The sequence below is a fragment of the Panthera onca genome, chromosome C1 (assembly GCF_046562875.1).
Source record: "Panthera onca isolate mPanOnc1 chromosome C1, mPanOnc1 haplotype 2, whole genome shotgun sequence".
NCBI classification, from domain to species: Eukaryota; Metazoa; Chordata; class Mammalia; order Carnivora; family Felidae; genus Panthera; species Panthera onca.
Window position 1 is genome coordinate 21,640,971 of NC_138346.1, and position 13,410 is coordinate 21,654,380.

The window sequence follows — 13,410 nt, forward strand, 5'->3', positions numbered from 1 at the left end:
GGAGTGGCTGTTGAGTGTTGGCCCTACATTACTAGATGGATTAATTTCCTTAACAGGCTTCTGGAATCTCAAAAAGATTCCATTCTTTACCTCACCCCAGATGCGACTGCCTTAAAGACAGACTCACATTTCTACTAACTGCAACTCTGGGCTAATCTCTTTTTAAACAAGAGAGAGGTGTGGTTCCAGGGGTTGGCTTTCTATGAAATCACATCTCTCTGAACTAAATTTCCTTCATGGGCAAACCGACTGAGGTGTTTGGGGTTCTCAACTCTATTGTCCTTCAATATCACCTAGAGGTGCTTTTTAAATACTTAGGTTTGGATTCCTGAGATCCACTCCAGACTTATTTAATCTAACTCTCTGAGGGTAGAGCTCACCTTACCCAAGGGGCGATGATGTACATTCAAGTAGAGAACCACAGGGTTGTGTGAACTCCAAGTCCAGGATTTCTTAGAGATCCCGACACTGGATTAGGAGAAAGAGAAAGCTACTTTATAGCACACACAAAAAATCTCATTTTAGTGTTGGAGTGTGGGTTTGAGGAAATTTACCTCAGAAATTTACCTTCAGAAACCTTCAGATAGCTGAGAAGAAAGCAATGTTGTCAGGGATAAGAGCAGAGAGCCTCAACATAAAGTACTGTCAGCAAGACCCTCTAAGAGCTGCAGAGGGTGGGGGGGAGCTGTTTCTGAGTGAGCAAATTCCAACCTTGCCTTTATCTCATTTATTACTCTCATTCTCTTTCATCCCTGCCCTAAAGAAGGAGATAGACACACAAACATGTGCGTGTGCTCAAAAGTACTCTAGCACATTGGAAGGGACGCACCAGTAGCTTCCAGCCACTGGCCTGTGGGTATCAGTCATGCTGGGGGATCACCACCCTCTCTGTGGCCAGTTGCTGGGCAGTCTCTACCTTTGTTCTACTCCTACATTTAATCAAGCTTCCAGGTGCCTTCCAGCCCAAGAAAGTTTTTAGATCTTGGCTCAGGATCAACGACTGGGACTGATAGTCAAGATCTTGGCTTCATTCATTTATTCAACACACATTTATTAAATGAGTGACTTTGCCATTGGCAGAGCAGTTACCATTGGGAGATCCTACTAGAGCCATGACTGATAAAATCTGAGAGAGTGCATAGGCAACACAAGTATATAAAAAGAAAAAAAAAAGTCACCTAGAATTAATACTTTAAAAATAGCAAATTAATTTTAATCCTAAATGGGCACCAAAAGGATTCTGATGGATGCATAATTTATGCAAATCTATGCAAATTCAAGTGCCAATTACACAGAAGAGGATTGGGTGGCATTTGTAAAGACCAGTCATGCTCTAAGCTGTCACCTGCCAGCTTGCTTCTCTTTGGAGTCAGATTCAGACCAGATGGCAGGAATTAGAAATGAAGAAATCTCCTTCCTTGAACTTTCACCTTAAAATCTAATATAAGCATCTGTGAGCTTTGAAGTGGTGGGACTGTTTTGGTTAGCATTCAAGAGCTCTTTTAGGGATTGCAGCAGGACGTTGATTCTGGAAACAATAATAGCTCCCCATGCAAACCTGAAGTAATGTCTGCAAGATACTAGAATAGGACAGGTTTATGTATTGCTAGAAAAGCAGCAAAGCAGAATGCCTCACAAAATAATAGATTCCATTTCTCCCGAGGGGATAAATTACAAATGTGTAATGGTAGATGCACACGCACTTACCATCACCTGAAAATGAAGCTGGTACAGTTTCTTCAGTGAACCCCAGTTCTGCCCCATTCAGGGCCAGCAGTTTGATCACATGCAACGTTGACTGTAGCTCCTTCCTCGGTAAGAGTGTTCCCTCTAGACTACTGAGTCAGCATCATTATCCAAATAAACATCTGCTATATTCTGTTGTTAGTAATGATAATGACTAGCTGGGGTCACTAAGGATGGGCTTACCACATACCATCCAAATGGAAAATTTGAGAAAATTGGAAGCTTTAGAAAAACTGCAATTGTGTTTCTCTATTTACTTTCAAAAACAAGACTCTGCCTTATATTGAGGTCATTCTGTTTTGTTAGAATGCTCATGACTCCAACCCTAGGATTTATAGAGCCCAGGATATTACAAAGCATTGTTGGGTAGAGGAGGGGGTTTAGGAGCCTGAGCTGAGGACTTTGAAAGTCTTTCAAGGGCCCACAATGAGTTCATGGAATGCCAAGGTCCCTGCTGATAGCCTTTGGGCTGGTAAGCTATATTAAGATGGAGCAGCTTCTACTGGAGATCTGGGAAGGAGAGGATCCCCTCTGGATCAGTGTTGGAGGTCTCCCAGATGCAGGATGCCTATCGTGCTGCATGCTGGGAGGGAAGACTGCCGGGATGGTCCACGGGCTCAGGGCTATGCCTTACCGTGGATCTGGCACAACCTGAAAACTGGCCCTCGCTAAATCAATGTGGGAAATTTCCCCCCCAGCAGGATCCTGTGCTGTGATGTGTGAGCACACGCTGACATGTCCTTAGGGATAATGAATCGCAGTATCTGACGGGAAGCAGAAGCTTCTCTGAGAAAAATTTCTACATTTTCTATCGCTGTGACTACCGAGCTCAAAGCATTCGGTATATCCCCGAGGCAAATGGCATATATTGGAGCTTCATTAAACTCCAGAGCAACTTCCAAAGTGGGTCCTCTCAGGCTCAGAATCCAGTGCTGGGAGATGGACCTGGGGTAACTTTTCTCTGAAAGATGGGCTAATTTACTTTCCTGAACTTCACTCCCACATAAAAGGAGCATGTGTTGCAAGAAGCAATGTGCTTAGCCCCACAAGTCAAATAGATGCTGTAGCAAACTCTGATTGACGAGCTCAGGAAGCAGTTCTTAGAGTAGACTAGGTATCTATGGGGTTCTCTAGTCCTGTTTCCTTATCTGGACAGCAGGACAGAGACGGGTCCCACTGTAGGGAGACATAGGTACCCATTGTCTTTGAGCTTTTCCTCAAGTTTTTATCTGGGGGACTTTTGACCATTGACTTTCCTTCATTCTTTCAGAATCCCTCATGCCTCTTCCAGGCTTTGTTTTCTATGGGTATAATCTCTGGAAGAAACAAATGTCTTCATTTCCTACACCGTTGGGGGTTGACCCTCAATGGGAATAAGACTGTAAATCACCCATTCCAGTTGTCTGGCTGAGGACTATAAAGTGCTTTGCAATCATTAAGTGTTCCACCATTTTTCTGAGGATAATGCATTTTTCATGTCAGTTTTATATACAAAATTTATGTCAACTAGTTACAAATATGCTTTACTCTGAAATTCTCTGAGGCTTAGCTGGAGCTAATGAAAACTCAGAAATAATAATGAAAGACACAAACATGTCCGCATAGCTTTCTTAATTCTATATCCATGTTACTCCAAATCCAGATCTATTAATACCATTCTGAGTGTATCTATGGGAGAGGTAGCACATTGGTTAGAAATGTTTTGCCTGCAAGTAACATAAAAATCTAAAAATGGCTTAAACAAATAGGAGTGGGGCACCTGGGTGGCTCAGTTGGTTAAGCGTCTGACTCTTGGTTTCAGCTCAGGTCATGATCTTACTGTTTGTGGGACTGAGCCCCATGTAGAGCCCCATGCTGACAGTGTGGGGCCTGCTTGTGATCCTCTCTCTCCCTCTCTCTCTGCCCTGCCTCCACTTGCTCTCTCTCTCTCTCTCTCTCTCAAAATAAATAAGTAAACTTTAGAAAGTAGTTTGTTTATCAGCTAGGCTATATATATCTTGTTAGCTCAAGATGTCCAGAGCTTTCCCTTCTCCTGGCTTTTCCCTCCTGGTTGCAAGATGGCTGGTGCAGCTCCAGACATCAGGTCCTCTATTCAAAAGAGAAAGTTGATGAGGGTAATGGTTTTAAAATACAGTTCAAATTCCTTGACACATGTCCTATTGAGAAGGGGGTCTATGTTCCTTCTCCTTGACTCTGAGTGGCATTGTGACTGATTCAAACAACAGAGCCTTGTAGAAGTGACATTTTTTTACTTTTGAGGCTAGATTATAAAATGCCATTCAGCTTCTGTCTAGTTCTCTTAGAACACTTACTCTCTGGATGCCCCTCTTGGGACTCTTCCTCTTGGGATTCTCTCTTTCAAAACCCTGATGCCATGCTGTGAGAAGCCAAAGCTATATGGAAAGCTCAATGTAGGACTTTGGTCAACAGTCCCAACAGAGCCCAGTCTTTGAGCCATCATAGCTCAGGATACAGAGATGGACGTGCAGAAGCCTTCAAATGATTCTAGCCCCAGGCCCTTTAAAACATCCCCAGATAAGGACCCAGACTTCATGAAAGAAAGATAAGCTATCCACACTATGCTCTGTACAAATTTTTGACTCACAGAATTCACTTATGAGCACAATAAAGTGGCTGTCGTTTTCTACCACTAAGTTTGGGGTGGTTTATTAGGCAGCCATGGTTGTCCAAAACAAGGAGAAAGGGCAGTGCCGAATACATCTGTCCCTGACTAAGTAAATAAAAACTTTCCCAGAAGGCCCTCAGCAGACTCCATGCATATCTTAATAACCATGACATGGACCCCATCTGCAAGGGAAGTTGCAAAAGTAAGAAACACTTGATTAGAGGTGATCTGTTTTGGGAGAAGTTATGCCAAACAAAACAGAAGTGCTATTAGCAAGGAGGGGAAGGGAGAATGGATATTGGATAAATAAATAACAGTATGCCATAGTAATACAGGAAAAAATATGTATTTTTAAAAAATGTTCATTTATTTATTTTGAGAGAGAGAGGGAGGGAGAGTGCAAGTGGAGGAGGGGCAGAGAGAGAGAGAAAGATGGAGAGAGAGAATCCCAAGCAGCCTCCGTGCTGTCAGCACCATGGAGTCCAACTTAGGACTTGATCCCATGAACCGTGAGATCATGACCTGAGCGGAAATCGAGAGTCGGATGCTTAACCAACTGAATCACCCAGGCATCCTGGAAAAATTATGTATTTCGAAATGTGTCATGTATATAAGGGAGTATAGATATTGTATATGTACAGTTTAAGGAGGACTAATAAAATACTTGTGTACACACAGCCTGTTATAAAGAAAGAGAAACCAACAACAAATCTGAAACCCCTTATAAGCCACTTTCTGATTGCAAGTTCTTCCTTATCCCTACCCCTTGTTAGTCTTCTGACTTTTGTGTTTAAGATTCTTTTGCTTTCCCCTAGCATTTTACCTCATGAACACATATTATTTTGTTTGCATGCTTTTTGAGCTTTAGATATATATTATTCCTCTGGAACTTGCTTTTTCTGCTGAACATCATTTCCAGAGATTTATCCACATTGATGTATGTACCTGTAGTTTATTCATTTTTTTACTACTATATTGTGTTAATACAATAATTGTGTTGCATATTTCATGAATATCTCACAATTAGTTTGTTCACTTTTTTTTGTCAGTGGACATTTAGCTTATGTCCAGTATTTTTCTATCCTGATTTATTATGCTGCTATGAATATTTTTATACATATCTCACGTGCAGGATTAGTTCAGGAAATATACCTAGGAAAGTAATTGCCTGATTAAAGGGTATATACATCCTCAACTTTTCTAGATGATGCCAAAATATTTTCCCAAATGGGTTTATCAGTTTACACTGTCTCTAACAATGTGTACTAATTCTTGTGAGAGTGTAAAGATTTGATAACTTTTGCTGATCTGGTGGGTACAAGAGGTACCTTGTTGTGGTTTAAATTTGCATTCTCTGATTACAAATGAAGTTAATGTCTTTTACATACTCACGGTCATTTTTGCGTCCTACTTAGTGAAATATGTGTTTAGAGCTCTTGTCCATTTTCTGTTGGAATGTTTGATTTTTTAAAAATGTATTTGCAGGGACTCACTATATTTTATGGATCTTATTCCTTTGTCAGTTCTGTACAGTAAATATCTCCCAGTTTGTAGCTTGTCTTTTTAGTTTTATTTTTAGTGGCTTCCAATAAATAAAAGGGGGTCTTGTTTGGCTGTTTGTTTGTTTGTTTTTTGATTTGCACAGTAACTGTTCATTTAAAAATTCCTGGCTAATTTGTGATTTCAGTTGCATGGGGGACAACCTGGAATTTGGGAATCTCTACAGTGCTTGACTAGGTGTCTTTGGCAAACTCTTCTCTGGAACTTCATACATGTAGCTCCATCATCATTCATTCAACGTGATGAACCTATGTTGCTCTGTGTACTTCCATGTTGAAGCCAAGCTGGTGATAAGTCAATTCACAGGATAATTAATCTCACCGTTGGGTCTAAGACAGGCCCCAGGAAAGTGATCTTCTGTGCCTGAGCAGGGATTAGGCTATCCTTATAGAACAAGAGAGAACCAACAGGTACCCTGAGCCTGGTTCTCTCAGCCATCACATTATAATCAAGTTTGGAAGCCAAAGTGAGCAGAGAAAATTATACTTTTCCCTGTAGTCCTGACTATGATGATGTTGTACACTTCACTCTGCCAGAGATTTGATGACATGGAAAAAGAAAGATTTTTCCTTTCTTATATTCCTCTTCTGACTCCATGTGACCTGTGGCCCTATGATCACAATCAGTCCCGTTAATCTGTCTTCCTTGTTTATATACCCAAGACTGGCTAAAATCCAAATTGTGACACAGATGAAGTTGGTCATGGGCTCATGGTAACACCTTCACTCTCAGGTGGTCACTTATGGCTATTGGACATATTTAACTCTGTGGCTGAGTCAATGTGATGTGGCTAGATGGGAAGACTACATGACCCAGCTTAACTTGTAGTTTTGTTGGGGACATATGACTGTGTTTGGCCAGTGGAACTTGGACAGAAAAGATATAGTCCACTTTAAAACTTGGTTCTTAAGACTATCTCATGTGATCCTCCAGCTGTCTCCCTTTCACAATACTGAAAGCATCATATTTTAGATGGTGTGGAAAAAAAAAAAAAAAAGAATCATCCTGGGTACCTGAGTCATGCTTAGAGAAAACTTGCATAGGAGACTTACTCGACCTGCATCAAACTGTGACTTAACTTGGAGATAAACTTTGTTGTGTTGAGCTCCTGAGATTAGAGGATCTATTTGTTACAACAGCATAGTCTAATTTATGCTGACTGATAAACTTCTTAACAGTTTCTGCAAAAGAAATGTAATATGGAAGAAATAAAAAGAGAGAGATGATGGTAGGGAAAGCACTACCTCTTCAAGTCATAAAAGGTTTGGGTTTTGGTATCAGGCTCAATATCCTCACTGACTCAGGTACTCTTCACCTATGACCCTGATCATTGTCCCCCTCTAACTTGCCCCATTCCCTTCCCTTCACACCCAATACATTTATTTTGTTTTATTTTAAAGCCATCAAGCTGAAGATGAAGGCTTCCAGTTCACACCAAAGAATCATATAAATCATCGGCTCCGCATCACTGCCATCTGTTCAGTTGTATTTCAGGAATGTTAACTATTACAATAGAGTAGTACTTAAACAAAATATACCTTCCCCCACCATCCTGAAAATTTTAAGAAAGGGAAATCTTCAGGCAAACATTGTCATGAACTTGAACAAATGTATTTTGGGCAGTTCCAGGTTGACTGTATTGTGAGGCAGTTTTTGCTTCACTAATGCCTTTGTCTCTATGCTGTAAATACTGGCCCATATGTCCACTACATTTCTGAGTCACTGGGAAACATTTGTATGAAGTCATACATATTATGTGTAAAATACCTACTGGAGTTTTAGAACATCAATACTGGAATGGGTTTTAGCACTACAGACTAGGAGGTTTAAATAAAAATGACCATAGAGACCAAGGAGGTCACACAAAGGAGAAAAATGTGGCAGGTGGAGACAACAGAGGGTGGTAGGAACCATGGCCAACTTACAAATGCGTGTCCTCTGCTGATTAGTGCCATGTGGGAATGTCTAAGTTTAAAAATTTTTAAATCTAAGTCAGAAATCTAGATTTTAGATTAAATTCCCCATTTTTAAATACTTGGATGGCTTCCAAATGTGTCCCAAGGGATCCTAATCTAATCTAATTTTCTCAGGGAGATTTTGTGACCTACCCTAAATGACATAGATGTTCAGGAACTGAAGGAGGACAAAAATTGATTTAGCCCCTTGTTATAGGCACATAGTAGGTCTTATGTTAGTAAATTTTCACTGCAGGTCTTGGTTAATCTAGAAAGAGTTACTCAATTTGAGTGACTCAAAGAGTCACTCATTTAAGAGTGAAGGTAGCCACCGTATTTCTTTCTTTTCTCCGTGAGGAGTTTCCAGGGGCCTCTTTCATAAACAGGTGGATCAAAATACACACCCTGCCAGCATGACACCTTAGATACCCTTTTGAAATACCTCAAATGTTCAGTCTTTCGGGCCGTTCACTGTTGTTCCTTCTACCAACTCAGAGTCCTATTATGAGAATTTTGGTACAAACAATCCTCTGATAATCAAGGTCCTCCAGCTGACGTTATTTCCTTTTAAATCAGTTGTGAAGCTAAGCTCTGAGGTGACAATTTTGCTTGAAACTTGGAAGGTCAGTTTGGATGAATGGGAGTATACGTACAGTGGATGCATGGAGCAACCAAAGCTCATTAAGAAAAACAAAAAAAGTGCAATGTGCTACGAGCGATAGTCCTTCAGGTCTCTGTCCACTATGGAGGGTCTCCTGGAATATCATTTAACATTCTGTCAGGAAGTGCAAATCGGGTGCCCACAAGCAGGACAGACCACCTCTGAGAAGAGGCTACAACATTCGTGTAGTTTAGGAACAGGGGTCAACAGCTATGGACAATAGCTTTATATTAAAAGCGCAGCAGTGCTCTGCTGACCGTGTAGTACACAGCAGGACATTCTTGAGCTCTGTGTTTATTCTCTAACTGTACATGTTCTATTAATCAGTGTGCAAGTTTCAGCTGTGCTCCTGGGGCAGACGTTTGTCATCCAGGGAACAGCTGGACTTTCTCAGAGAGGATGTAGACAAGTCAGGCACCCTTTTTCCTTGCTCTCAGCAATAAAGGAATGAGCTGGCTGACTTGGTTTTTCTTACTACTAAGGGACTATTTTCTAACCTTCTGCTTTCTAGAATGTCTTTTCTTGGATGTAGTGTGTGTGTGTGTTGGCAGTGCCCTTCTTTTCAAATCACCTTTCAAAGATATTTCTTTCTCCCTTGAGCATATCTCTGGTCCTCTGTCTGGCAGCTACTATCTATTATTTAACTTCTTGTATTTTGCTCTCCTTTTCTCCTTTAACTTTGTGAAAAAATATAAAGGGAAAGCTTGCTATTGTGTTTTCGGCATGTGATGTTTTTGCTTGCCCTTAGTATCGTAGTACTTAGCACAGTGACTTGCATGTGGTAGGCACTCAAAAAATTCACTCCATATGGATGGATAGATAGATATGGATGGATGGATGGATGGATGGATGGAAGGATGGATGGATGGGTGGGTGGATGATTAAATGTTCATGTGGAAGGCATGGACTCCAACCAAAGAGCAGCACAGCAATGAAAGGAACGACTTTATGCAGCAGGTCAAAAGTTTAAGTTGGATTTTGCTGCTCTTTTTGTTGTGATATTTTGTGAATTTACACTTGCATTTATTTGTTCCACAACATTTACTGAGCGTCTGCTTTGCTCCAGTCTCCATTCAGTCTAACAGGAAGACAGGCCTGCATAATGAAATGTAATGTGTACTATGATAGAAGGCAGCCAGGTGGGTTATGAGAGTACAGAGATGTACTTTGGGTACAGACTTAGGGTGATGGGGTTTTGCTCTCATCTTGCTTACATCAATTTAATGTCAGGGTATCAGGATAACCAATGATTATTTTTTTTAGCTTTATTTATTTATTTTGAGAGAGACAGAGACAGGGTGAGTGGGGGAGGGACAGAGAGAGAGGGAGACAGAGAATCCCAAGCAGGCTCAGTACTGCCAGCATAGAGCCCCAAGTGAGGCTTGAACCCATGAAACTGCGAGATCATGATGTGAGCCGAAACCAAGAGTTGGACGCTTAACTGACTGAACCACCCAGGTGGTTATGTTTTTAACATGAATCCTTGTTTCTTTCTCTTCTTTCCTGCTAACATCTTCCATCCCTTCTTTGGGAATGAAAGCTTTGCCCTTCCTATTCGGAGAGAGGAAATTGGGCGCTGTGTTTCTAAACACCAAGCCCTCCCTATATTCTAGGTTGGAGATCTGCAGAATTGCTAATGGTTTTGGTCTAGGATGGTGGGATCCTAAACTCTTCCCAGTGAAGCATCCCATCAAGAGTTTAGTCTTCAGGAATAAAGAGCACATAGAAGGAGACCCCAGACCAGCAGGGAAGGCCTAGGATCAGAGGAGTCTGTTGCCTGAATAAAGCCTGAGCCCTGATTCTAGAAAGTTGTGCAAAAGTGAGTCTGCTGCCAGGTTAGTGTCTCCGGACTGGGGGAAAGCCTAGTGTGAGGGACCCTGTTTGATTACTTGAGAGATATGCTAAATCCAAGATGCCTCCATCTTGGAGACCTTCCAGTCTTCATATGTGAGAGAACCAGAGCTCTTTCATGCTGACCATCCAGCTAATAGCTAGCTGGTTACAATACTAGACCTGCCTCAAACCGTATCATGTGGGGCCCTCAGAGGATACCTCCTGCAATGCTTGTAAAATGCTTGTAAACCTAAAAAGACCCCTGGCCACTGCTGGGGAGGAGATTTCATGAATATAGTTTGGGGTCAAATGGAACAATCCAGGTGACCTCTGTCAGGGACAGTGGGAAGGGAGCAACCTCATTATAATTAAAGTGTACTCTGAGGTTCCAAAGCTTGTATTTGAATTCCGCCTTTGCCACTTAGTAGCTGTATAAACTGAGTCTTGGGTAAGTTACTTAGCCTCTCTGAATCTTAATTCTCTCTTCTGTAAAATAAGGACCTAGAATATTACAGTTAGTGTTTGGGAGGATTCAGTAAACATTAAATGCAAAGCAACTGCACATGGCTTATGCTCAATGTACGTGTTGTTATGGTTGTATTTTTGTTGTTGTTTTTTATTATTTTGATGAGGAAGGATTCAAAGAATGTTTTAGGGATATCTAGGTCTCTCCTGAGTCTAGAAAAAAAATTTGGGCTCCAAGTTTCCACTCCTCCATGCCTTCCTAGTCTTTATTTGGAGGCCTTACTTTCTCGTCTCTGGGTCCCACTTTAGTATTGGTCTGGGATCAAGGAGTGATAGAAAAGGTAGAATTTATGCTTATTTTATTTTTTACTTTTTTAATGAGGACTTGGAATCTTTATTCAACTGGACTGTGGATTCTAGAGTATGTTTTAAATGAAAGCAAAAGGACTTTGTCTTCTCCTAATTTTTTCCATGCCTTTTCCTAATTTTTACCCATGTATTGCCTCCAACTCCCATTGTAGGCCAGAAGAGATTGTAGACAGGTCTGAGGGCAAAGGGTTCAGGCATCATCAGTATAGGATTAGGACCCTGTTTCTGCTTGAAGACTTTTAAAGCCAGAATAACAGGAAGGGAGTGTCCTTTATGCTCAGTTAGGTTCTTACTCAGAAATGATTATTTCTTAATTTGCAACTCAATTTCTCATATTGTTCTTTTTGACCTTCTTGTCTTTATACTAGATTCAGTAAACACTATTGATGGTTTACTCTGGGCCAAATGCTGTACTTTCATGTACAATTACCCCCTCTCACCACATCCCCAGGCTGTAGTTCTCATATTTTTATTACTTGAGAAAATGCCCCAGATCTCCAGTTATTCAATTAACAGTGCAAAGGAAGAAGACATTAGACAAAAATGTTGCTGACAGACTAAAGTAGGAAATTACTAAGAAGTGATTTTATATTTTTTATGTTGCCCTAGAAATTTTTTTGTTCAGATTCCAAAAGTCACTTATTTTAACCTAACTTGCCTCAAGCTTCAATTTTTGTAAACAATAGATACTGCTCTAAAATGATAAACAATGACTGAAAAGTCCAAAGGAATTTCAATATTACTGAATTTGTCGGCAGTATGCATTCAATAAAGTGACAGTGGGCGTCTTATTTCCATAGCAGTGACAATGAACCGGGTGCCTTTGGCATGCCAGGAACATTTCCACTTAATTTTTCATCTCTAGTTTATCATGCTCAAGGAGTTGGATATCTGAAAAGCTGTAATAACTTTAACATGGAATCATTCTGGTAGATTACCAAAATGCATTGTTCTTCCAAAAATAGTTGGATAGTTTTCTTTCTAAGGGAACTATAAACCCAGTACCAAGGCCAGAAAAGTAAAGACTTGGACAGAGTAAATTTTATATTGAGCACAAAACAGCTTCAGAGCCCCCAGCTGCTTCATTTGGATAAAATGAAAACCTTAGAAGCAAAGAGAGATGAAAATTTGACATGTTTGACTAGCATGAAGCTTGATGCAAATGCACTTTGATTTGTAACTTAGAAGCTCTCTGAAGTTGCATTTTTAGTCTGTAAAAACAGCTGGGTAAACAACAACATTTTTCTAATTGAAGAGGGAAAATAATTATATATCTTCATGAAGAAACTCTGATGTAGAGATTTGCTTGTCTACAAAGAGGGAGGTACGTTCACTAATAGTGAGTGAAAGCCAAACGACAAAGAATTTGGGATCCCAAGATCCTGAATTTTAATGGAATAAGACTTCCAGTACTTGAAACATGGAAAAGGTGAAGAAAAAAGGCTTAAGGATGAGGGCCGACCAGGGCTGGAATTGGGAGGTGTCTTAGTCCATTCAGGCTGCTGTAACAATACCATAGACTTGGTGGCTTATAAACAACAGAAATTTGTTTCTCACGGTTCTGAAGACTGGGATCAAGGCGCCGGCAGGTTCATTGTCTGGTGAAGACATGCTTCCTGGTACATAGATACACATCTTCTCACTGTGTCCTCACATGGTGAAAGGGGTGAGGGCTCTCTCTGGGGTCTCTTTTATAAGCAAACCTCATCACATTGCAAAGGTTCCACCTCCAAATATTGTCACGTTGGGTGTTAGAATTTAACATATGGATTTTGCAGGGGAAGAGGAGGACACAAGATGACAGTCTATAGCAGACGACACTGATTAGTAATGTAGATGTCCCTGAAGATTTGCCAGCTTATATACTGCTGAGCAAATTCCTTATAAATTCTGATCCTTCCAACCTGTTTTCCAGAGTCTACTTTTTCCTGCCATGCTATTAAAGGAGGTGTTTCTTCTCCCTTTCTGCTTTGATGGTATCTTTTTTTTCTACCTGGGGTTCCATAGCTTCCCCTCATCCCCTGCCTAGTCCTCAATTGCTTTCTTCTTTCTCTCCCACAGCCATTTAGCACTGTCCCAGTTTCACACTCCAAGAGGGCATGTCCAAATCTTTTACTGTGTACAGAAGACAAAGGGCCCTCCAGTCATTGGAAAACACTCCCCAAATCCTTTCCTTTCCTATAGTCTGATGTAGC